Here is a 21,825-nt window from a genome sequence, read left to right as displayed (position 1 = left end):
AAAAAGATGTACTCATCAGAGCATTTGCACAGCACTTTTTACAATGGTGGGAAGAAAAGCTGAAGTGAAATCATATCCAGCGATACAGAATTGGTTACATAAGTTATTCTACATCTTTTCATTCCCCGCAGGAGAAGGAATTTCTAGAGTCACTTGAAAGGATCCTGTGATGTATGTAATTGTCACATCCAGGGACTAAATTCCCAGAAACCTTAACTAAAGGAATACTCATACAAGATCACAGGAATGTTTGTACAAGAAGGACGGCAGTCAAACACCCTTTCTGACAGTGGAAAATGGAGAAAACTTAAGTATCCACCATCAAGACAATGATGCGGTAAATCAAGGCGAGCTGTGGGCACTAAGGGGCAGGCGTTTTGGCGTGGTCCAAGGCCTTGTCCACAGTACTCTCCCACCAAAGGTGTCCTTACACAAGAGACCAAATCTACTGCACATCAGGAGACCCCTCTACTCTATCTGAAAGGACCGGGTGAGTCTGGAGTGGGAGGACGTCTATGATATACACCTCAGTGAATAAACCTAGCTGCACAAAACATATAGTATGGCCTTATTTTTCAATAAAGCATATATACACACACATATACATAGATTTCTCATATACATGTATGTATGTGTATATATATATGACAGGCATAAAGGTCATGAAATATATACACCACATTGTCAGCAGTTTTTACTCTCAGGTAAAAAAGGGGAAGGGATGTAGGGGCCTTTCGGTACCACCACAGGTCTCTTTTCAGTATTTCAGTTAAATATACTTGGAATTTAAACGTTTATTTAAGTCCGAAGTAAAATGGACGATGCCTCCACAAGACAGAATGCTATACTGGTCATTAAAAATCATGCCAGGGGAGAGAGAATACTGTAGAAAAATGTGTAATAAGCCGAATGGAAAATGGAGGTCTCCACACAGTAAACAGGCACAGAGTGCTCGCTGGTTTTTATGACAGACATAATACACACTGATGAAAAGAACAGAAAATAGATGTTAAATTGTTAATTATTATCTCTGAGTAGTGGGACCAGGATAGAAACTTTTGTCCCTTTTTTCAGACTTATTATATTAAATACACATTATTTTTCATCTGAAAAAAGCATTTTTAGATGTCTAGTACCACACATTGAAAAAATTACACTAGTACTTACAGAAATAACTAGGAGACACGGCAGCAGCGTCACACAGTGTAGAACGGGAGATCCTGAATAACACCGCGCAGTTACATAAGGACCCACAAAGTGAGAGCATCTGCTGTCATAGGGCGTAGCCCCCTTCTATTTGTCAGTTGTGTCTTCAGGGCTGAGGCAGTTCTGAGCACGGCCAGTGTCAGTGCTGGTGTCTGGATGGATGCCACTGGAGGTGAGGGCACCTGCAAACCGAGAGGAAGAACAGAAATCATCCTCTGCTTTTTCTGTCTTGTTTCTTTGTTACTTTTGAAGAGAGGTGTAAATAAGATAAACTAAATCTTCCCTACTAAAATTTCAGTAATGAAACCGTTTTTAAAGTGTTCACAACTTATATTCTGCCTATAACTGTCTTTTCAATAAAGCATCATATTTCTTAAATGTTAATTAACTCAGTTAATTAACTACCTGTTGAAACCTATTAAAGAACATGAAATGCACTATGTAAAATCACCACGCCTGCAGTGACTGGCACAGCTGTCTTGATAGCAGTGCAGTCAGCCCCCACCATCCCGTGGCCCTGAGCTCCTGATGCTGCTAAGAGAGCACGCTGCCACCTCAGATGGAGAGAAACGGTGAAAGCGTTTTCTGAAATCTACAGCACTGACAAAACATAACTGACAAATCCCAGGCTCCTTTGAGGCTGTCATTTTCTGTTTCTGGCCTACACCCGTCAATGAGCAGAACCACCCCATTCCCGAGCCATGGGACTCACGTGGGAAGGAGTTCTGGAGAAATTTCCAGGTATAGAATGTAACCAACTATACATAGAACTCTGAAAAAAGAAAAGATGCAATACTCTGATTTTGGAAGAAACTCAAAATATTCTCCTAAGCCTTAGTAGCTGGAAAGGCTGGGCATCTCCTAAGCCACTTATTTATTTCACAGCCAGTGAGCATCTCCCACAAACCCTGTTTCCCTGTGTCTGCTGGGAGCCTCAGGCACACTGTTGCTGTCGATCTTATAAGTCACAGGGCTGAGGCGTGTGTCTCACGCCTGCAACTCTCACACAGGCTCGCCTCCTAGCCTCACTGTCTGAACTTGGCCCCATTTTCTCACCTGTTTATTTGGTATCTGTTCTTCTGTAAGCTGCCTGAAATGCTTTTTGGAACAAGTCAGAAGAATCAGTGGATAGAGAAATGGACAGATGGACAGGTGAGAGTTGGGGAGACAGAGTGACTCCAAGAAAAGGGGAACAAAGAAAATTTCCTATGCAGAACCCTCTTGTAGTCAGGGAAGAAAACCACCACGGAGAAGTGTGAAGAGGCAGGTGGCTTAGGACTGTTTCCTGGATTCCATGAAAAGTCACACCAAGAGATGAGAGGGTAGAACTATAAATAATAAAAGAAAAAAGCATGCATGCTTGAAAAATATATCTACAATATGTACTTTCTAAAGAATAGATTCAAATCAGCACGGCCCAATAACACAATCGTTGGGTATTTACAGAAGTGAGAATCCCATCTCCAAACCACAAGGCATCCCTTCGGAGCACTAAGAGTCTACACGGGACGGTCATAAAGCTGTCACCGCAAAAGCGATGCTATCCTGCCCTTACGAGGAATGAGCAGCTGTGCTCGGGCTGCCCACGCGCGCCATTTACACCCCACAGCACCTCTACGGGAGAGGGACGCCTAGCGAGCCCCATCTCTGCAGGACAGAAAACAAGTCCGGGAGAGGCTAAGTCGACCTACCAGTTCTCCATCTCACAGGACTGGTCACTCCAGAGCAGGACTCGAACTCGGACCCACGTTTGTAACCGCAGTACTACCGTGATTTGTGTGCTTTTTGTGTGTATAATACATTTGTTTCCGGCATGAAAGGATATTTAACAAATGTTCGGTTGTCTTGTCTATCTCATTAGCTCACAATCTTTATATTTTTGAATTGTACTCTTTTCCCCTGGAGAAAGGAACGGAAAGAGCGGGGGTCAGAATGAGATGGGGCTCCATTCTTTATCTGTTACCACATCTCATCCAGTCCCCAAACAGGGAGAAGGAGCAAATGTTCTCTTCATCTTTAAAGAGAGAGCTCCACTGATGGTGACTTACTCAACTCCAAAACCAAGTCTGGGGAAGGGCACAGACAGCAACCAGAGAAGTATCACCCGTAGGAAGGAGAAAAGAGCTCAGGGGAGGGCTCAGGGGGTCAGCCTGATTTAATTTCAATGGATAATATAATACCACAGACTAAAAATACTAGCATGCAGTGAATTTGCTATTTCTTGACATCTAGCATGTTTTCATAGCCCGCATGAAACATTATCGTGAACTAGTTAAAGGAAGAGTCCACACTCAGGGAAAATCAATGCCACAGGCAGGCTGAAACCCAGGCTGGAGGAAAGGAAGAGAAAAGGCATAGTTAAGAAGAGGGGAAAGTCTGGGAAAAAGACATCATCACAAGGACTCTCCAGCATCATCCAGCTATCATATAATCATTCATTCAAGAGAGAGTTACTTAGGTCCTATTTTGTGCAAGATTTTACACAGGGAAAAGCAAGAGTGCAGCGTCCATGGTGGCAGCAAGTGGGGGGCTATAATACAATTCTGATCCTGGTACCTTGCACACTTGTACTCAGTATAAAGGCAAAAAAATAAGGTAAAATAATACTATGTAAACTCTACGCATTGTTGAAAAAAATTAAAGAATACCTAAATACCTGGACAGACACATCACGCACATTCCTGGATCAGATGACAACGCTCTTGGGATGGCAGTGCTCCCCAGAGCGATCTGTATACTCAACGTGGTCTCGATCACAATCCCAGTGGGCTCCTCTGCAGTAAATGACTAGCTGCTGCTACTATTCATATGGGAATTCGAGGGACTCAGTAACCAAAACGTACTTGAAAAAAAGAAAAACATGAGAGGATTTGTAATTCTCAATTTCAAACCTTACAACTGTATCTCCAGGTGAGATTAGAGGCCATTTTTAAGTTATTACTGGGTTTATCCTTATTTTCAAAATTCTGTACAATGAATATACCTGTTAGAATAAGAAAAATAAAAAGCAAGGTATCTTGTAAAACATGCACAGTGATTCATTCATTGGGGAAAAAAATTATTTTAACTATAAAGAGGTAAACAAATATCTAGTGAAAAAGGACTACTTAAAAACAAGTGTGCATTTACAATTTTCATAAATTGAAAACTGAAAAGCACAAAAACATCAAGTTTCTAGGGAGACTAGTGAAACATATTAATAGTTATTTTCAAAAATTCTAATTGAACAATGAAAACTCAAGAAAGGGAAAATTGTGATTGACACCCAAGTGCAAACACATGGAGAGCAAACGCCTAGAAATCACAGTTCCTTTAAATCTGCTTCTAACTCAATAGGAGAGGAAATTCCTCACTTAGGGGACAGTGGAATCCCATACATAAGACAGGATACACAGTACAAACTGCAGTAGTATCGGGAGTGAATTTCTTAGAATTCTAATGTTAAAACATTGCTGAAAAACTATAAAAACACTGACAGACAGATTAAAACACACAGTCATATATATTATATAGAAACATATGAAGTCTGCTCCCATGTTGCATAGAAATACAAACATATTTGTTCATTTATAGGCACTGATTACTTTATCCCAGGTAGAATATTTCAACTAAAACAAAAAATCAATAATACACTCCTCTTGTCAAATCTACTTGATAAGTTACTCTGCTATGTAACCATAATGTGTTTAAGATAGATCTAAAATTAGTGAAAAATCTTTGTATGGTTTCTTGAATTGTTCTCAAAATTCCAAGCTTAATTTTAAAATAGATCTGAGCAGTATTTCTATATTATCTTTTCCCTTGTGAAATGAACAACACAGTCTGTTGTCAAAATTCTGTCCTTACAATGATTCACGAGCACCGTTTCCTAACAAAACTGCTGAACAGCAAGACACTATCCAGACACTGTGACCAAATAAATGAAACACAAGGAAGACAGTGACCCTATCCTGGAGGGCTTATAATCTGTGTCAACAGCGGGTTTTTATTTGATTGGTTTGATTGGGTAGCAAAATAAAATCAATCAAGTACTTTCTGCTTTTAGCATTCTGTAAGTCATGACTGTTTTTAGTGTCATGAGAAGGAAAGAATTAAGCATGACTTGATTAGGTCAACTAGCAACAATCATCACTGGAGAGTGAGTAATAAAGAAGTTAACTGATAGAAATGCTTCTGCCTACATGAGACCTAAAATAAATCTACACTGATATCCGAAAGGAAAATGAGGAGATGAGGTCCCCAATGAGAAAACAAACTAACAAGGAATCAAAAAAGGAAAGACGTTTTCATTAACGATTCCAGGCAGTAGTGGAGCATGGTGGTGAGGATCACAGATGTTTGGGACAAACATGAGTGTCTGAACTCCCACAGCACTGGGTAGCTGTGAAACTGATATTTCAGAGAAATTTTCTGCATCTCAGTCTTCTATCCATACACTGGGGACAACAACCGCACCCATCTCCTAGAACGGTCCTACGAATTAAGTTATTTTATATATAAAATTTTAAATAAAATACCTCAGATTTTAAATAATACCCCAAAAGCACAAGGAACAAAGAAAACAGAGATAAATTGGAGTTCATCAAAATTTAAAACTTTGCTTCAAAGGGCACCATCCAGAAAGTGAAAAAAAAACACACAGGAGAAATTTTTTTCAAATCATTTATCTGATAAGGAATTTGTATCTATAAAAAAAAAAAGTACCTCCTACAACTCAACAATAAAAAGGCAACTCAATTAAAATGTGAATAAAGGATCTGAAATGGTATTTTTCAAGGAAAATATACAAATGGCCAATAAGCACAAAGAAACGATGTTCAATATCTTTAGCTGTAAGGGAAATCATGTCAAAATCACTAGGAGAAACCGCTTCACACTCACTACAATAGGTTATAATAAAAAAAAGAGTAACAAGCACTAATAAGGACACAGAGGAAGCGGAGCGCGCAGCCCTTGCTGGTGAGGACGTAACACAGCATGGCCACTTTGGAAAACAGCCTGGCAGGTCCTCAGAGAGTTGAACATTTGGTTTCTGAATGACCCAGCAACTCTGCTGTCTGGGCACAGACGTAAGAGAACTGAAAACAAATGTCCACATAAAAAATCCTACAGGAATATTCATGGCGACACTACTCATCACAGCCAAAAAGCAGAAACAACCCAATTGCCTATCACCTGATGAATGGGTAAACAGTGGATCTCAGCCATACAGTGGAATATTATTCAGCAATAGCAAAGCATAGAGTACTGACCCAGGCCACAACGTGGACAAACTTTGATAACGTTACTCAATGTGAAATAAGTCAGTCACAATAGACGGTTCCACTTACATGAAGTGACACGATTTAAATGAAATGTCCAGCACAGGCAAATCCACAGAGAGAGAAGAGTGGCTCCTTGGGGCTGGGGGAGGATGGGGAAGATGGGAATGACTGCTTATGCATACGGGGCTTCCTCTTGGAGGAATGAAAATATTCTAAGTTTAAATGGGATGCACAATTCTGGGCATAGAGTAAAAACGACTGTATATTTAAATGGGTGAATTGTATTAAAACTGGTAAGAAATAAAGCACCTCGGCCCAGTACCTTCCCTAGTAAATGCAAATTGCTAACTTTAATTAGAGGAAGAAGAAACTGCCGTCAGCATGAAAGTAGGAGATCAGCAAATGTGAGTTAACCGAAATTGGACAAGAGCATTTCACTTGAAACAGTTGCTGAGTGTACACAAAATATTCAGAAATAGGAAAATCTGTTTCACATCAGGAAGAAGCATTCTGCTTCAAATGCAGATCAAGGATTCGGCAAGCCCAGCTGCTACAAATGACCAGAGAAGAAACCTGGTTCTTAAAACAAGCACCAGAGCCAACAAGGAAATGGTGGTGAGGAAAGCAGGCGGCCGAATATCTGGAACAGTTTGCTACAAATAATTTCTCCACTGAAAATTTAAAAATAAAATGAAAGTGATAAAATGCTCTGTTGACCTCACGTGAATGGGCTTCCTTCGGTGCTCGACTGTTCTGTAACCCATATTGAGAGACTCAGGAGAATCAGCATGTCTCCTGGGAGTCCCCAAAGGACTGCCCACCAGCACGCTGACCACCATCACATCTGCCAGGGTTGAATTGCAGAGAAGAGACCAACTTCTTAAAGGCACAGGAAATGTTGACAAGGGAAGAAAAGGCTGCAGTCAGTCCTGGGACAGAGGCCCTCTGAGCAGAGGCCAGAAGGCTGCAGGTGAACTGCAGTGGCCGTGGGACAGGAAGGGACCATGGGGGAGCATATCTCAATTCTCTCCTCTCTCTCCATCGGGTAGGAGAGATAAACCTGCATCCTTCTCACCTGGAACTGTGGGTTGGCTGGCAGATGTCTTACTGACATGGAATGATTATTCAAGTCTCTGTGGAAAAAGTCAATAAATCGAGAGGGAGTAGGGAGCCAACTCCACGAGCCTCTCAATTGCACCCTTATTTATTGTGTATAATCAAAGAAAAAATTCATTAACAGTTGTGTGATAGTAATAGGACCTTCGGGAAAGACAGTATGAAGCAGAGATTGTAGAATACACAATGAGTACAAAGGATTAGTGTATCTTTAGGGAAGTCATGGGGTGAGGGGAGCAAGATACATTTTTAGATATGTGAATTACAAAGCAGACCACCAGACCAGCCAGGTCCTTGTTCTGTGGATCATAGACTATCTAACAGCACACAAGCTCAGCGTTTATAGCTGAGGGCCTCGGTCCTTGCTTTGCAACCAGCAGAGTGCTATCTAAAAGCTCAACTATGCAAGCAAAGCATTGTCTCTGCTTTTTAAGGCAAGGAGACTGGAGTGAGGATGTACAGGCACTTGCTTGCAAAGCAGTTTTTAAGCATATATTTTTCTTCTTAAAGTTCACAGGAGGCTGGAGTGTGTTACAATTTGTTAAACCAATCATGGGGTCCCACATGGAACCATTATGGAGGACACCTTAGGATGGCAAATCCTGCCTCTGGGTCTTTTCCTGCCATCTTCAGCCACTCTAGCAGGGTCTAGGCACATCCGTGATTAACGATCCTACAGAACTACCCACACTCTTAACTCCTGGTTCTTGAAACTTAATTTTAGCTCTACACAACTTACCATAGAAAAGTTTCAGAAATAAAAGATATAATATTCCTTTTATATCTCATCATATTACTGATTTTTCTGATTGCTCTAAGTTGCTTCTACTTGGTAAAGCACATAATTCTGCAGGTGAATTCAGTAATTTCCATTGGGCATATCTAGCCATTTTGGGCTCTCTAACTTCTATTGGTCAAATACCGATACACTTAATTGATTTCTTTGTTTATCAATTTCAGCCGGGTGGAGAGGGAGTGTCACTCTTTTCCTCAGCCCACCCTCAACCCTTTTCTCATCAACTCAGGCCTCCTGAAAACAAAACAAAGGATTTGTTTCCCTTCTACTCTTTCCACAAAACCAACAGGAAACATCAGCCTGGAGAAAGAATTCAACACAAATGTTTAAACAAAAATCTATAAACCTGGAGCAACTCCATCTCCGAATCATGATACACAGTGACATGAGAGTAAGTGTGTCAGGCACAAAGCATGCGTGAGCCTGACCACCTGATTTCTATTCTTCAAAGGAAGGAAGGTTTTCATATTTTTTATTATCATACTTTGTCATTGTTTCTGATTATGCCAAAAAATAGTTTATGAAAGAATTATGCACTGCAATAACAGATTACTATTGTATCAATTATAGAAGGCATTCAGAGGGGATAGGAAAAGCCACCTCTGTAAAAAATGCAAAATTTCTTCCCCTGTTAAGAACACGTATACAAAATGCAACAGAGAATTCAAATTCTTGTGGAGAGGAGCAAAAGCCACAGAACCAAAGCAAAGTCAATAGAATGAGTTAATTCAGAATTCACTGGACAAACATGCTCAATGCATTCAAATAATTTTAAAGGCACACTGCAAACCATTCACTTAATGATCTGCAGGCTAGAGGAAGCATTTCCCGCTTTAACAGACAACAGAAATCAATAGGGTGCCCCAACAAACAAGGACCAAAGAACAATCAGGTTTTTAACAGCTCTGATAAATCAGCATGTTCTAAAGATCAAAATCCAGAAATTTTAAACATTCATTCACACCACAATGAAACAAGCACTTAAAAAAAAAAAAAAACAAAGAAACTAAGCACATAGATCATGTACATAGATCAATGAGGACTTCATGTACCGCTGGAAGCACAGGCTATAGCCTTTTACTTGAAAAATAAAACTACTTTTAATGATAACTGCTAAAACACATTTCATCATTCATGTTGCCTTGAAAAATCTGAGGCACTTGTATCTGATCAGAAAAGCAATTCTGGGTAATAGTAGGTTACAATTCAGTGCCAGATTGCTTTAGAAGAAAAGAGATAAAAAAGCTACTGTTTCTCATATCCTGCACAAAGTGTGAAGTGCCTCCCTGCCTCTTTCTCCTCCCGTTTTCTGAGCTCATGCTCCCCAACCCTTCTGAAACAAGTATGAGAAACTCTTATTCCCACCAATATGCAAAATGACAAAAGAATATCAATTTATTTGTGTAAATATATGCCTATACCTTGAACTGTAGGAGAAAGGTATCAGAAGTCCATATGAAACTTATTTCTAGATTCCTGAAATCACACACACAAACGTTCACACAGACACAGACACATACCCCCTGGATTACTGGGCACTTCACAAGTTTAGGAATTCCAACTTCTAGAAGATAACTTTGTAGTTAGTTTAAAATACAAATCTATCAGCTTTTGAAAGCCTTGATCATCTGCTAAACCATCCAAATATCAAAGAGATCCAATTAGCTTTCTCTGTAGAATGTAATTTCACTTGATGGCAAAACAGACCCTAAGAAGTACTGGATCAAAGATTCGTGTTTATCACTACCTATGATCGTTTTAAAGCACATTAACAGATTCAGAAATGTATGTCTCAACAACATTTATTCTTATTGAAAAAGCATACGTGTTCAACTCTCTATACAGTGACTAGGTCCCATGATGGTGTTTAAGAGCTATTTTGTGTATTGAAATATTTATTTTCAAGTGCAGACAAGAAGGGTGTGTATTACTCAGTTGTAGAGCACCTGCTTATCATGAACAATGTCCTGGATTCAGTTCCCAGTACCACCAAAAAAATAAATAAAAATAAGTGCATATTTAAAAATAAGAATAAAGTTATATAAAAAAAAGCAGACTAAAAAGCACTGCAATCTATGTGCTACAATTATACTAAAAAAAAAGTGTTTCTTTCAAATATTGACTATATGCCAATCACAGAGACAATCACAAATCACACCTGAACCATCACGTGTGATTCTCAACAACCCTAAGTAGACACGGATGAGAAACCCGGCACTGAGGATGAGGAGACGGAGCTCGGAAGATCCAGGGACTCTGACCGTCCTGCTCCCCGTGACACCACGTCAACCCAGGGCAAGCTCTGACAGACCTGCTCTGAGGGGACACCCAGCTGCATGGAACCTTGGAGCATTGGGGAGTCCCAGAAAACACTAAAAATTGTTCAGTGAAAAACCAGCTCAAATATATTACACTTTGCCACATCCTTTAAAAAGGGAAAATGACTGAGACCTTTTTGATACCTCCGTGTCCTTTCTGCCATCATCAATTATTTGCCCTCTCAGGGTGACCAGTGATGAACTGGACACCATATGAAATGCACTCAGATGGAAGAGCTTTTAAAGTTATTTTAAGAAGTTTGTAAGACCCTGTCTATGCCTCACACAGGTGGTCATCCATCACTTCTCACCTGAAATCACTCCTTTTCTGCTTTTTAAAATCCCTTCATCTAATCCAGGATTTTCAACAGCAAAGAAGCACCTCAACCACAGACACTGGACAGCTTTTCACCAAACGGGCTCGAACAGCCCATTGGACTACCTGGAAACCCTTTTCTTCTATTAAAACCACTTCCAGGTACTTCATCATTTTCTGATTGGTGGACTTGGCCTCTGACTGGCCTACTCAGAGAGCTCCCAGCCTCACATGCGGGGGTGGGAGAGGACCCTGCTGTTGGGGGAAATCAGTGAGGAAGGCGGACATACTCCCGCCAGGTCTGCAAGGGTAGAAGTGCCACAACGTGCTCAGAAATTATACCGTCATCACCCCTGGGCTCCCATGGACTTGTTTCACATTAACCAAACTCATGACACACTGATGAAAGAAAACCAGAAACTTAACTTATTAATGTAACAGAAGACGTGAAACTATGAACCAGACTGAAATATCAGAGTTCAACCATGAGTACATTTTCTCAATGGCCTAATCACGGGGAGGCAGTCACATGGCAAGCATGGACAGAAACAGAGCAGGAAGGGTTTCTAGATTAACTCAATGGACTAAATTTCTGTTATAAGAACTGATCTACTGCCTGGAAAACAAATAACGCCAATCACGATGCACTCTCTGTGGACAGTGGCCAAGACATGACTATGCGCATCTGTGTAACTCTCCTTTCCCTGTCCTTTCTGGGCTAACATATGCACAGAGGTACAAAGATTCAGGGATGCAGATAACTCTAAACACCCAAAGCCCATCTCTGGGAGCCTCAAACCAGTAAGCCAGGGTTTAAATACCAGCTCTGCCACTTACTATTTCTGTGATTTTGGCCAACTTACCCTCTGTGTGCCTCAATTTCCACACTGTTAAACTGGGATAACAATCAAACCTTCCTTACTCGCTTGTTGAGAAGATTGAAGGATTCATTTCTGTAAAACTCTCAGAAAAGAATGTAGCACATTTTGGGTGTTCAACAAATGTCAACTTAATATCAAAGTGATTTACAAGTCTCCATTCTAATCATCTTATGTGTTTCCTGGCTAGTCTAAGTCCCAAAGAAAATCCTTATTTCTCCTTTTATAAACTCTTGGGGAGGACCCTTCTCTTCCATCCCACCACCTGTTTAAACCGAGGGAGGGAATGCCTCCTAACCACTCCTCTGGGCCATGGAGAGTGCTTCTCCATTCACACCCCTGGCCCCTGGCCAACAGCTAGCCCTCCTCACACTAACAGAGTGAGGTGTGAGTCCGGGGAGACAAGCAGGGCATTTGAAACCCTTCCTTTCCCTCCAGTGTTGATCACCATTGGGAAGCACTTGGGATGCTCGGCTCCATGGCAGGACAGCCTTGTGCATGAACGGGCAGGTCCTCTCAAGGGAAGGCTCGCTGTGTCACAGAGCTACATGGGACAGGGTGAGTCTCTAATTCTGGGACACAGTATCATGACACGCATTTTCCCACAGCCCTGAAGTTCATGGAGAACGTGGCTTCATCAGTAACAAATAAGACATTTATCGCCTGCCTACTGTTTTGTGTCATCTCTCAGTTGGCTGCTGGAGACAACATGTGTATAAGTATTGGATCCCTTTAAGCCCCAAAATATATGAAGTAACAAAGAATTCTGTGGCTTAACGTCGGTTCAGGGAGACTGTGTAACAGTTCTGACTCTGCTGATGCTTAATTATGGGTATAGGAACTAAGGAACCTCCTCAAATATCTTTCAGCATAAAACCAGCTTTTCTTATTTTCCTGTTTCTTAGTAATTGCCAAAGACTCTCAAATGATGGCTTCACACAAAAAAGCAGCTAAAGTTTATGAGCCCTCTTGACATACCCACTGTGGTAAACACTTTACATAATTTCTAATTCTCACAATTCTACAAAGCAGATATGAATGTCCCCATCTCACAGACGAGGGAAAAACTCAGAGCAAACTGACTCAGGCTCACGTGGCTCAGTGGCAGCACGTGCACGCAAACCCAACTCAAAAATCTACACCCCTTCGTATATGTACCAAACCTCCTACCACCAATTAACACACAGCGGCGGAGTCAATACTCAGGAACTCAATACACTTTTCAGCTTTAAGGTGCTCCAGAGGCCGCTTCTAGCTGTTTTATAAAATCCCGGCTCACTGACTTCTAACACTGGAAGAAAAGACCGATTTTGCCATTGTTTGCACAGCAAGTCTGAAATGTTCACAGCGAGATGACAGAATAAGTCTAAGACATAAGCAGAATAATTTTTCCAGGTAGACAGACATAATGGACATTGTGCTATTCTGAAGCACTAAGCAACGGAATCAAAACAAAATAACATTTGTTAAGCCTTCTTTTGCAAAAGGAATATTAAGACTGTTAGAAGGTGCAACAGCGCCACCTATGGCTAAAATGACCTTCCAGGTTGCCGGGAAAGATGCAACACAAAAATTGCCTGTAGGATCAGAAAAGAGAATCAGATAACTAAAAGCTTATGTAGCACATACTGCACTTTGCTTCGGGGGAAGGGAAGGGTATTCAGTATTTAATCTGATATTGCTAATACTCCTGAATATAAACAAAAGACATAGGTTCATGGAAACTCATCTTAGAAGAGGAAAGAATCCAGTCCAGCCACTTCATTTTACAGGAGGGGAAACTGAGACATGGGTTCTGTCCTGCAATCGGCAGCAAAGCTCTCCCAGGCCTCATGTCTTGCACTGTAGCATAAACCAACAGATCTGTACTAGGCCTATATTCATAAAAGTCACGTTTGTATTTTTCCAACAGTAGGTTATCTAAGTATCTTGCAAAATAATTCTCAAAGAGCCAGGATATCATACAAGATTGATGAAATACAAAAACATTTATTTACATAATAAAACAGCATGAACTTTATTCTATTAAAAAAGTGGCTTGTTAAATCAATGTTTTGATATTTTAAACCTGTTAAGAGTGCAGGAAAAAAATCAAAATTTTGCTTAATCACAAAAGAGAGAAGCTTATTCCCTGAAAATGATCAATGTGGATTTTACTAAACTTAATGAATCTGGTCAGAATCCCACGAATTTAAATGTCTGTGTGGATGGTTACACGGCAACATGAATTCTGAGTTGTAACAATAAATATTCTGTGTAAATAATATTCAAGGTCGTCTGATTAAGGCAATTTAACTAGTCCCTGTCTCACTAGTATGATACAGATTTCATTAAAACTTCATACTACACTAAAAAAAAAAAAAATGAATCCTTGTTACTTTAAACCATATTCAAATATATCATATATATAAATATTATAAATATTGAATATGCATCAGAAATAAGCGACACTCTTTAGTATTCAGAGTTGATCCTTCTAAAATATCTGTCATTCTGACAGCACATTTTTATTAAGCACCTCTTGGGTTCTTTGTATACAAGGCGTCTAACTCTCACAGTCAGACAAGTTAAACGATATTACTCAAATTTCACAAATAAGGAAATGTAATTAAGCCATGAAAACAACTTACATATTCACCATCAGGAAAGAAAAGAGTAAAGATTTTACTTATAATATTCACTGACAATCTTTTCTTCCATATTAAGACTACATAAAACCAATTCAGTCTTTGTAAGTATTTCTGTCAATAAGGGCCACTAGAGAAAAACAAGTAACATCATTAACAGTGGTTGGACTTTCAAAGCCCACTTCTCTTTGGCACTATAATTGTTTTTAATGTTTTGTTTTTTGTGCTAACAGACCACTAAATTAAAAAAAAATTAACTTTTTAAGTAATTACCTGAGAATTAAACATTTGTGAAAATGTACAATTTTAATTTATGACACTCTGTCTCACATTCTCACTGGTGTCTCTCCTTTGAAGGCCTCATAAGGCTGAGATCACTAAAATCGGCCATTTATGGAGTCACAGCAGTTCGGGTAACCACTCAACGGGAGGCTGATTAGAGGAGCAATTAAGAATGCATCCTGTGCAGCCTGGGTTCCAGCACCGAGCTAGCCACCGCCAGCTGGGTGTGATTTAAGACAAGCTGCTCCATCTCTCAATCACTCAGCTGCAAAAAAGGAGACACTGATACCTACCCTCAAACACCTGCTATGAAGTAAAACATGAGGAAAGCATTTTAGTGTTAGGTAGGTGTCCACTCAGAGCGAGTTTGGTCATTATGATGATGAGGATGGCTGTTAATAAATTAAGCTAGACCAAAAAGGAGAAATCACCTTAAAGGAGAAACATTTTAATTCAATCAGCATTTCCTTTTGGATGGATTGCAGAATGTTCTATTGATGTTTTTAATAAACCAAGTTTTGTCCATTAATTATAGATTTACAAGTTCATGGACAAGTCTCCAGAAAAAGAATTAGAGGCCTCTAACCTCTGAATACTAAGAAAGTAAATTAAAAAAAAAATCATTTGGGAGATTATACCTCATTTGGGAGAGTATGTGCTTAGCATGCATGAGGCCCTCAGTTCAGTCCCCAGTAACTCCATTTAAAAACTTTCTTTTTTAAGAAATGGAGAATTAAAGCAAAAAGATGGAGGAATACAGAATTTTTTAGAGACTCATCTCAGATTTAAGATGGGGAAAAAACCATCCATTTCTCAGAGGAAATCTTGAGAACTATGTAAACAGGATCTGAGATGTCTAGTCTTCTAACATTATTCATGAATTCATATTACCAAGTCTTAAAACTACCTGATAACCCACAGAGGTGATACTGATCGTAACACCTGCCAACACGGATCGAGCTCCCGCTAGGACTGCTCTGTTCTGACATCTCTTCTCCTGAGGCCTGACCAGGCTGAGAGCACTAAATTCGGTCATTCATGAGAATCTCGTGTAAGTCCTCCATGAGTGCTTCTAACTCTCCCCTCACCAGCCCCTCTGAGGGAAGCACTGTTATCATCATCCCCACCCGCAGATAAGGCCACTGAGGCACAGAGACTAAACCCTTTCCAGGTCACATTGGCATTAAAGGACGTCTGTATTTCTGCTGTTTTGCTTTTGACAAAGTAATCTGAGATATCAATTCAAGGGAGACTGTTAAATAATCAAGTCTGTCAGGTCTTCACCTCAAAGAGCAGATACTATAAATTCCTGATGTAGGATGAGGCTGCCGCCACAAACTGACTCAGCTTGAAATTAATATCCAAGATGAAGCAGCGGATTCACGTAAATATTCACGACTGTCAACTCCGCTCTCGGGTCTGGGCCCTTCACTGCCTGAACGGGGGTGAAATCCCCACCCGTGTCAGGGAGGGACACGCAGCTCTTCCGGGACTCACCCAGGATTCACGGGCTGTTTCCCCCCACAGGCTGTCCTCAACGATTAAAAAGCTCTCAAGATTTTTACACCATGCAAAACTAAAAGACATTTCTGCAGATGGAGCACTTTCTCAGGCTTAAACCTTTTTTGCCTACACTCAGCAAGGGGCAAAAAAAAAAGAAACATGACTCTACAAAGTCTCTGATCCTCACCACTCACGGGAGTAGAATGGCCACAGCAGCAGATGAGTCTTCTCATTGCACGATGAGAACAAAATAAAGCCGCCCCAACCACAGGCACTCCCAGAGACAGAGCTCAGCAGTCTTCTGCACACTCACAGTTGTGCAGCCCTCACCACCATCTATTTCCTGAACACTTCATCACCCCAGAAGAAACCCCCTGTCACTATCAGTCATTCCCTAATCCCCCTCCACCCAGCCCCTTTCAACCATCACCTGCTCTCTGCCTCTGCATGTGCCTTTTCTGGGCATTTCAGATCACTGAAATCAACAATATGTGGCCGTTTGTGTCTGCTTCCTTTCACTTAAAATGCTGTTTTCAAGGCTTGTCCATTTTGAAGTGGTATCAGCATCTCTCTCTCTCTTTTTTTTTTTTTTTTTGAAAACGTTAAAGTTTATTAGAAGGTAGTAAGTACTATCAAAAAGAGTACGGTGGAGCATAAGTGATTGGGTTTCAAAGGGAAAAGTGCGGGTTGAACAGTCAGGGAGGAGTTCCCAGAACAGGTGGCCTTTTTCATTTTCCTCTTTATTTGTTTTTTCTTTTTTATTCACTCTTACATGTGAATAATGTTCCACTACATGGAGATACTACATTCTGTTCTTCCATTCAGCAGCTATTTATGAATGAAGTCCAGTAGAATGAGTGTAAGAAGTGACTACCATGGATGGCATTTAAGCAAAGGGCAAGACGTGCTTTCAAAAAACAAGCCAACAAACAGAGGCACAAGGAAATTCAGTGCGTTTCTGAGCAAAGAGCATGCTTGCTTCGGCAGGACTACCGTGCAGGGCTGGGGCGGATACTGGCAAGAATCACGGCGAGGGAGTCACCTAAGAAGACTCCCCACTGCAAGCAGCTCAGCCAATTCTCCCTCACACTGTATTGTTAGAGCCATGTTTCTAGGTTACTCTTATTTCAAGTAATAGTACTTTAACTACACATCTGATCATCTGCCTCAGACCACATTACCTAGAAGCCACAGAAAATCATTCACTGACCGGAGCAGCTCCAGGACATAACGGTGATGGATCAGGGAGTCCAGCAGCATTCCAGCCTGCAGGCACAAACCCCACATGTGCCCTGGTGATGTCTGGAAAATAAAATGCATGGAAATATCTCATTGCTGGTACACGACATCTGCCCTCAAATTGCCCCAAAATCATGCTGGCAAAGCACTACTCAAACTTTTCACTCCAAAAAAAAAAAAAAAATGCTAAGAAGGCAAATTTAGGCCCTTCCATTAAAAGCCAGCAACCATCACTGCCAGTATCTGAGCTGGAATTCTCCTGACTTCAAAAACCACCGCGCAGTTACTTTTCAAAAGTGAAAGTCATATATGTATTCCACGTAGATGATATTACAGTAGGATTTTTCTTTTCAAAATTTCCAGTTGCAACATTAGCACAAGAAAGTTTATGTTTCAGCTTTAAAAAAATCAATTATCCTCCACTTTCTTAATTTTGAACCTATTACTATTTTATAAAGGGAGCTATGCTGCATATTATAAACCAACTATTTGGTTTCTGCAAATAAGACCTTTATGACCTCACTATTTCAGAGCAAACTTTAATGATGTTTTGAGAGGTGGGGCCTGGGGCGCTCACTAACAGCTCTTTAAATACTGACAAGTATGTGCTCTTAAGTAATGCAAAGGCTCTAACTCCACACTAGCTCAGAAAGCAAAGAAACTGCACCAAAGACTTACTTTAACATTTTAATATATTCCTATTGTTTTGAATATTAAAGTTCTTAAAAGATATGATTTTTTTTGAGAAAGCCAACAGCTGTATTAAATTTCCTCTCACCAAGAAAGCAATCTTTATCAAGAATAAAAACCCCTATAGAAATCGAAATGACGGGACGTTTCTAGCTAAGTGAACATGCAGATCTGAACACAAACCTAAATCCTATCAGATCTCACTCGAACGAGCTCAACAAAGTCCTGGGCTACCCTGGAACTTAGCTCTTCTTTTCCAAAAGTTGGCTGAGCTAAGATCATCACACAAGGCAGGGAAGGAGAGAAGAGGAAAGTCCACCTGGAAGCCTCCATCTGTTTTCTTCCAGCCAAAAGTCGCCTCTAGGGTCACCCTGCTAACAAGCCCTCCCCATAAGGAAATCCGGCATCCACACTGCCCCTGTCGTCCCCAAGCAGTCCCGACGCCTCTCTCCCAGCCTGTGAATGTTCTTCTAATGACCCCCCCTGTTGGTGGCACCCTTCCCCTCTTCCTTGCTACACACACACACACACACACAGAGCCACAGCAGTCTTCCCAAATCACAAATTTGATTACATCACCCCCACTTCAAACCCTTCAGAGGCTCCCTGGTGGAATTCTAGCCCCACCCCAGACACTGCTTGCCCAGCCTCACCTCAGTACACAGGTCCCCAGTGACCTCAGGGGCCCCCTGACTTGCTCCTACTTCCCACTTGTCTCCAGGCTCATTTTGACTGTTTCCCAAGGAAGCCTTCCCTCCTTCCAACTACCACAATTTGTTCCTCTATTCCTAGAACATTCTAGGCTAAGTCAACTTCTGACAATGCTAAGCTCACAAGAAGCAAATACATTTTGCTTACTAATGTGGCTCCACCCTCTCTCCCCTAGACACACAGAAGTGCACGTGTTATGAATAAATGACTGACGGGGTGGGTCTCAAAGAGACAGATATACCTACTCTCACCCGTCCCGACCCTTGTGTCTGTAGAATATCAGAAGAAAAACCAGAATTACCTTTCCTGAGGGTCACTTTCTGATGACACCCTTCACTGACTACTGTGTCAGTTCTAGTAAAACCCAAGCTCTTCCAAAGCCCTCCATCCCGGACTCTCTCCAGTGTCCTCACCAGCAGGGGCACCTTCCACCCTGGACCACGCAGGGCACTCTCCCCGTTTCCCCACGCCAAAAGCCTCCAGGCATCTGCCCGGGCTGCACCTGCCACCTGAGCCACATTCTTGACTACTTCTCCTGGCTGACACTCTGTCCTCACAAATGAATGTAGAGTCCATTTCTTCCAGGAAGTCCTCTCTGATAATGTCCTTTAGGTCTTGGTTGGGCTTCATCTATAGCAGCAGTACATGGTGACCAACTGGGTGTTTGCCTGCTCCTTTGAGACCACGAACTCTTGGGGGCCACGTGAGAAGGAGTGAGAGATTACAAGAGGGGTGCGGGAAGCAAAAAGCAAAAATCACAGCCCAAGTCCCAAATTCAAGGATACTTTCTCAGGAAAAAGTATAAACAATTTCACACGTGTGCAATTTGGCTACTGTTTTTGTGGCTTGTGGACAGCAAGAACTTGGTGTTCTAGTCCAAAACCCAGATTACATGCAAAGAAATGTATATATTCATATCCAAAGGAAACCAGAGCTGCTCAACAACAGTTTGCAGTTAGAATTGAAAGGAACTTTGATAAAGGCAATCTCTCTCTCTCTCTTCCTTCTTTTCTGGCATCATATAATTTTAGAAGTATTTGCGTGACCAAGAGATGGCTACAGCCCGTGATTCTTCACTGGAGTGTTTGGGGCTGAGGAAGATCAGATTACATTCACTGCGTAAATGCAATCACACCAACACACTGATAGGTGCCGTGGTGGTGGAGATGATGTTCCAAAGCAGGCAACCTTATTCTGTAAGAGAACTCTAAATAGAAAGTAAGAAATGCAATGTTCTGTAGTCAATTTCATTTGCTATATGGGTCATTAATTGATAGTATATCTTGTCTAATGAAACCCAAAAATAAATTGTCAACGTCGATTTTCTTCATCTGACCATTTTATGCTAACTTTGGATATTAAACCCTCACTCCATAAGTAAAACTCAGGCCTACGCTGCAGCACAGTTACATCCCGTGGAAGAAAGCCGATCAAGGGAGAACTGGAGAGTTTCCCTTCAGAAGCTGCTAAGTCTGGTTTTGCACCTGTACGTGATTTGCAACCACGTCATCGAGAATGGAGAAAACCTAACAACTGTGGGGCGAAAAGCACTGCGGTGCTTCAGAAAAATCAAAGAACGCTGAGCTTTGTGAAACAGTCCTGAGGCACTTAAATCGTACTTTTTCTGAAAGGCTCCAAAACAGACCCAATTCACCATTCCAGGTTCAACAGGGAGGTACCGGAATTAGTAGAGAAAACATGCCCTTGAAGTCTGACAAGGCCTTGCTTGAATTCTGCTGCAGCATTTACTAGCCACTAAACGGACCAATTCCTTAACCCTCTGAGAAGGCTTCCCGATCTGCAAACGGGGGCTGCCACCGCCCATCTGGGAGGCATGGATGTGAATTCAACACGCAAGTAGGGCGGCCGACTGGTACCTGACACTGGGCCTGGCTAGTTTCCCTCCGCTGCCCTTCTCCCCCTTTAAACTTGCACTGTTCCCCCGGTAAGGATCAAGACCACGGAACAGAATGCCCGATTTTTCTGTGTATCCCCGGATACATGACTTACCCTTAGGAGGCCAGAAAAACTGCTTCCTCCCCAGTCACTATCAACGTTCTTAAGATTCTGGGTATTTTTAACTCTATTTTCCAGGGAGACTATTCCAGTACTTTCCAAGCACCATTCTCCAGGTTGGCTCCCCTCTCAGCACCCATCCTTTCTCACTTCAGATACTCTGTATGATTGCCTTCTGTTCATGGGAAAGCGAGTCCGGTAGGGTGGGGACTCCCAAGGACTCCCCCCTCCCTCACAGGTGAGTGTGACTACCTTCTGCCCACTCCTCACTCCAACTCCAGCTTCTAAGAAGTCTACCCTCCAGGACCCTGCAGACTCTGCATCTTCCCAAGACACACACGTGGCCACGACCCTCCCTTCAGATTTCTTCCTGGCTGGCCCTGCACACCCCCCCGCCCCTTAAAGATAAATGGCATTAGGCTGAAAATCGCAAATGCCGCTGACTGACACACCAAAGCTGCATGGTCTGGGCTTTCCTCCAACCCAGGCAGGGCCCTGCCCCCCCTAAGCCTCAGTCTGCAGCTCTCGAGATGATCTAATTCACATGCAAGGCTATGAACACCAGCTAAGAATGACGACTCCCAACGTGTATCTATAGTCCGGCTCCTTCACCTGAGCCACAATCTCATAAACACGAGTGCCTCTTTGAAGTCCTAACTTGGATGACAAATGGCATCTTAAAAATGCCTCATGTTCACCATTTACTCTGGAATTCGATTCCTGGCAGGTACTTCCCAGACTCCCCATTTTAGTAACAGCCCCAGCACCCAACTATGTGTTTGAGGTCACATTCAATTTCCAATGTTCCCTCCCCTAATCCCTGGCCTGGAATCAGTCCTATTATTTCCGTCGCTAAGCCCATC

At 41.7% G+C, this 21,825-nt stretch overlaps 1 pseudogene; it reads right to left on the bottom strand.

Annotated features, from left to right (window-relative positions):
* LOC141577679 (trafficking protein particle complex subunit 9-like) overlaps positions 1-21,825 on the bottom strand; it is a 141,119-nt pseudogene that overhangs the window by 31,154 nt on the left and 88,140 nt on the right.

This window comes from Camelus bactrianus, chromosome 5 (genome assembly GCF_048773025.1).
Source record: "Camelus bactrianus isolate YW-2024 breed Bactrian camel chromosome 5, ASM4877302v1, whole genome shotgun sequence".
NCBI lineage: Eukaryota > Metazoa > Chordata > Mammalia > Artiodactyla > Camelidae > Camelus > Camelus bactrianus.
Note: the sequence above shows the minus strand (reverse complement) of the source record. Positions and strands in the feature narration are given on the sequence as shown.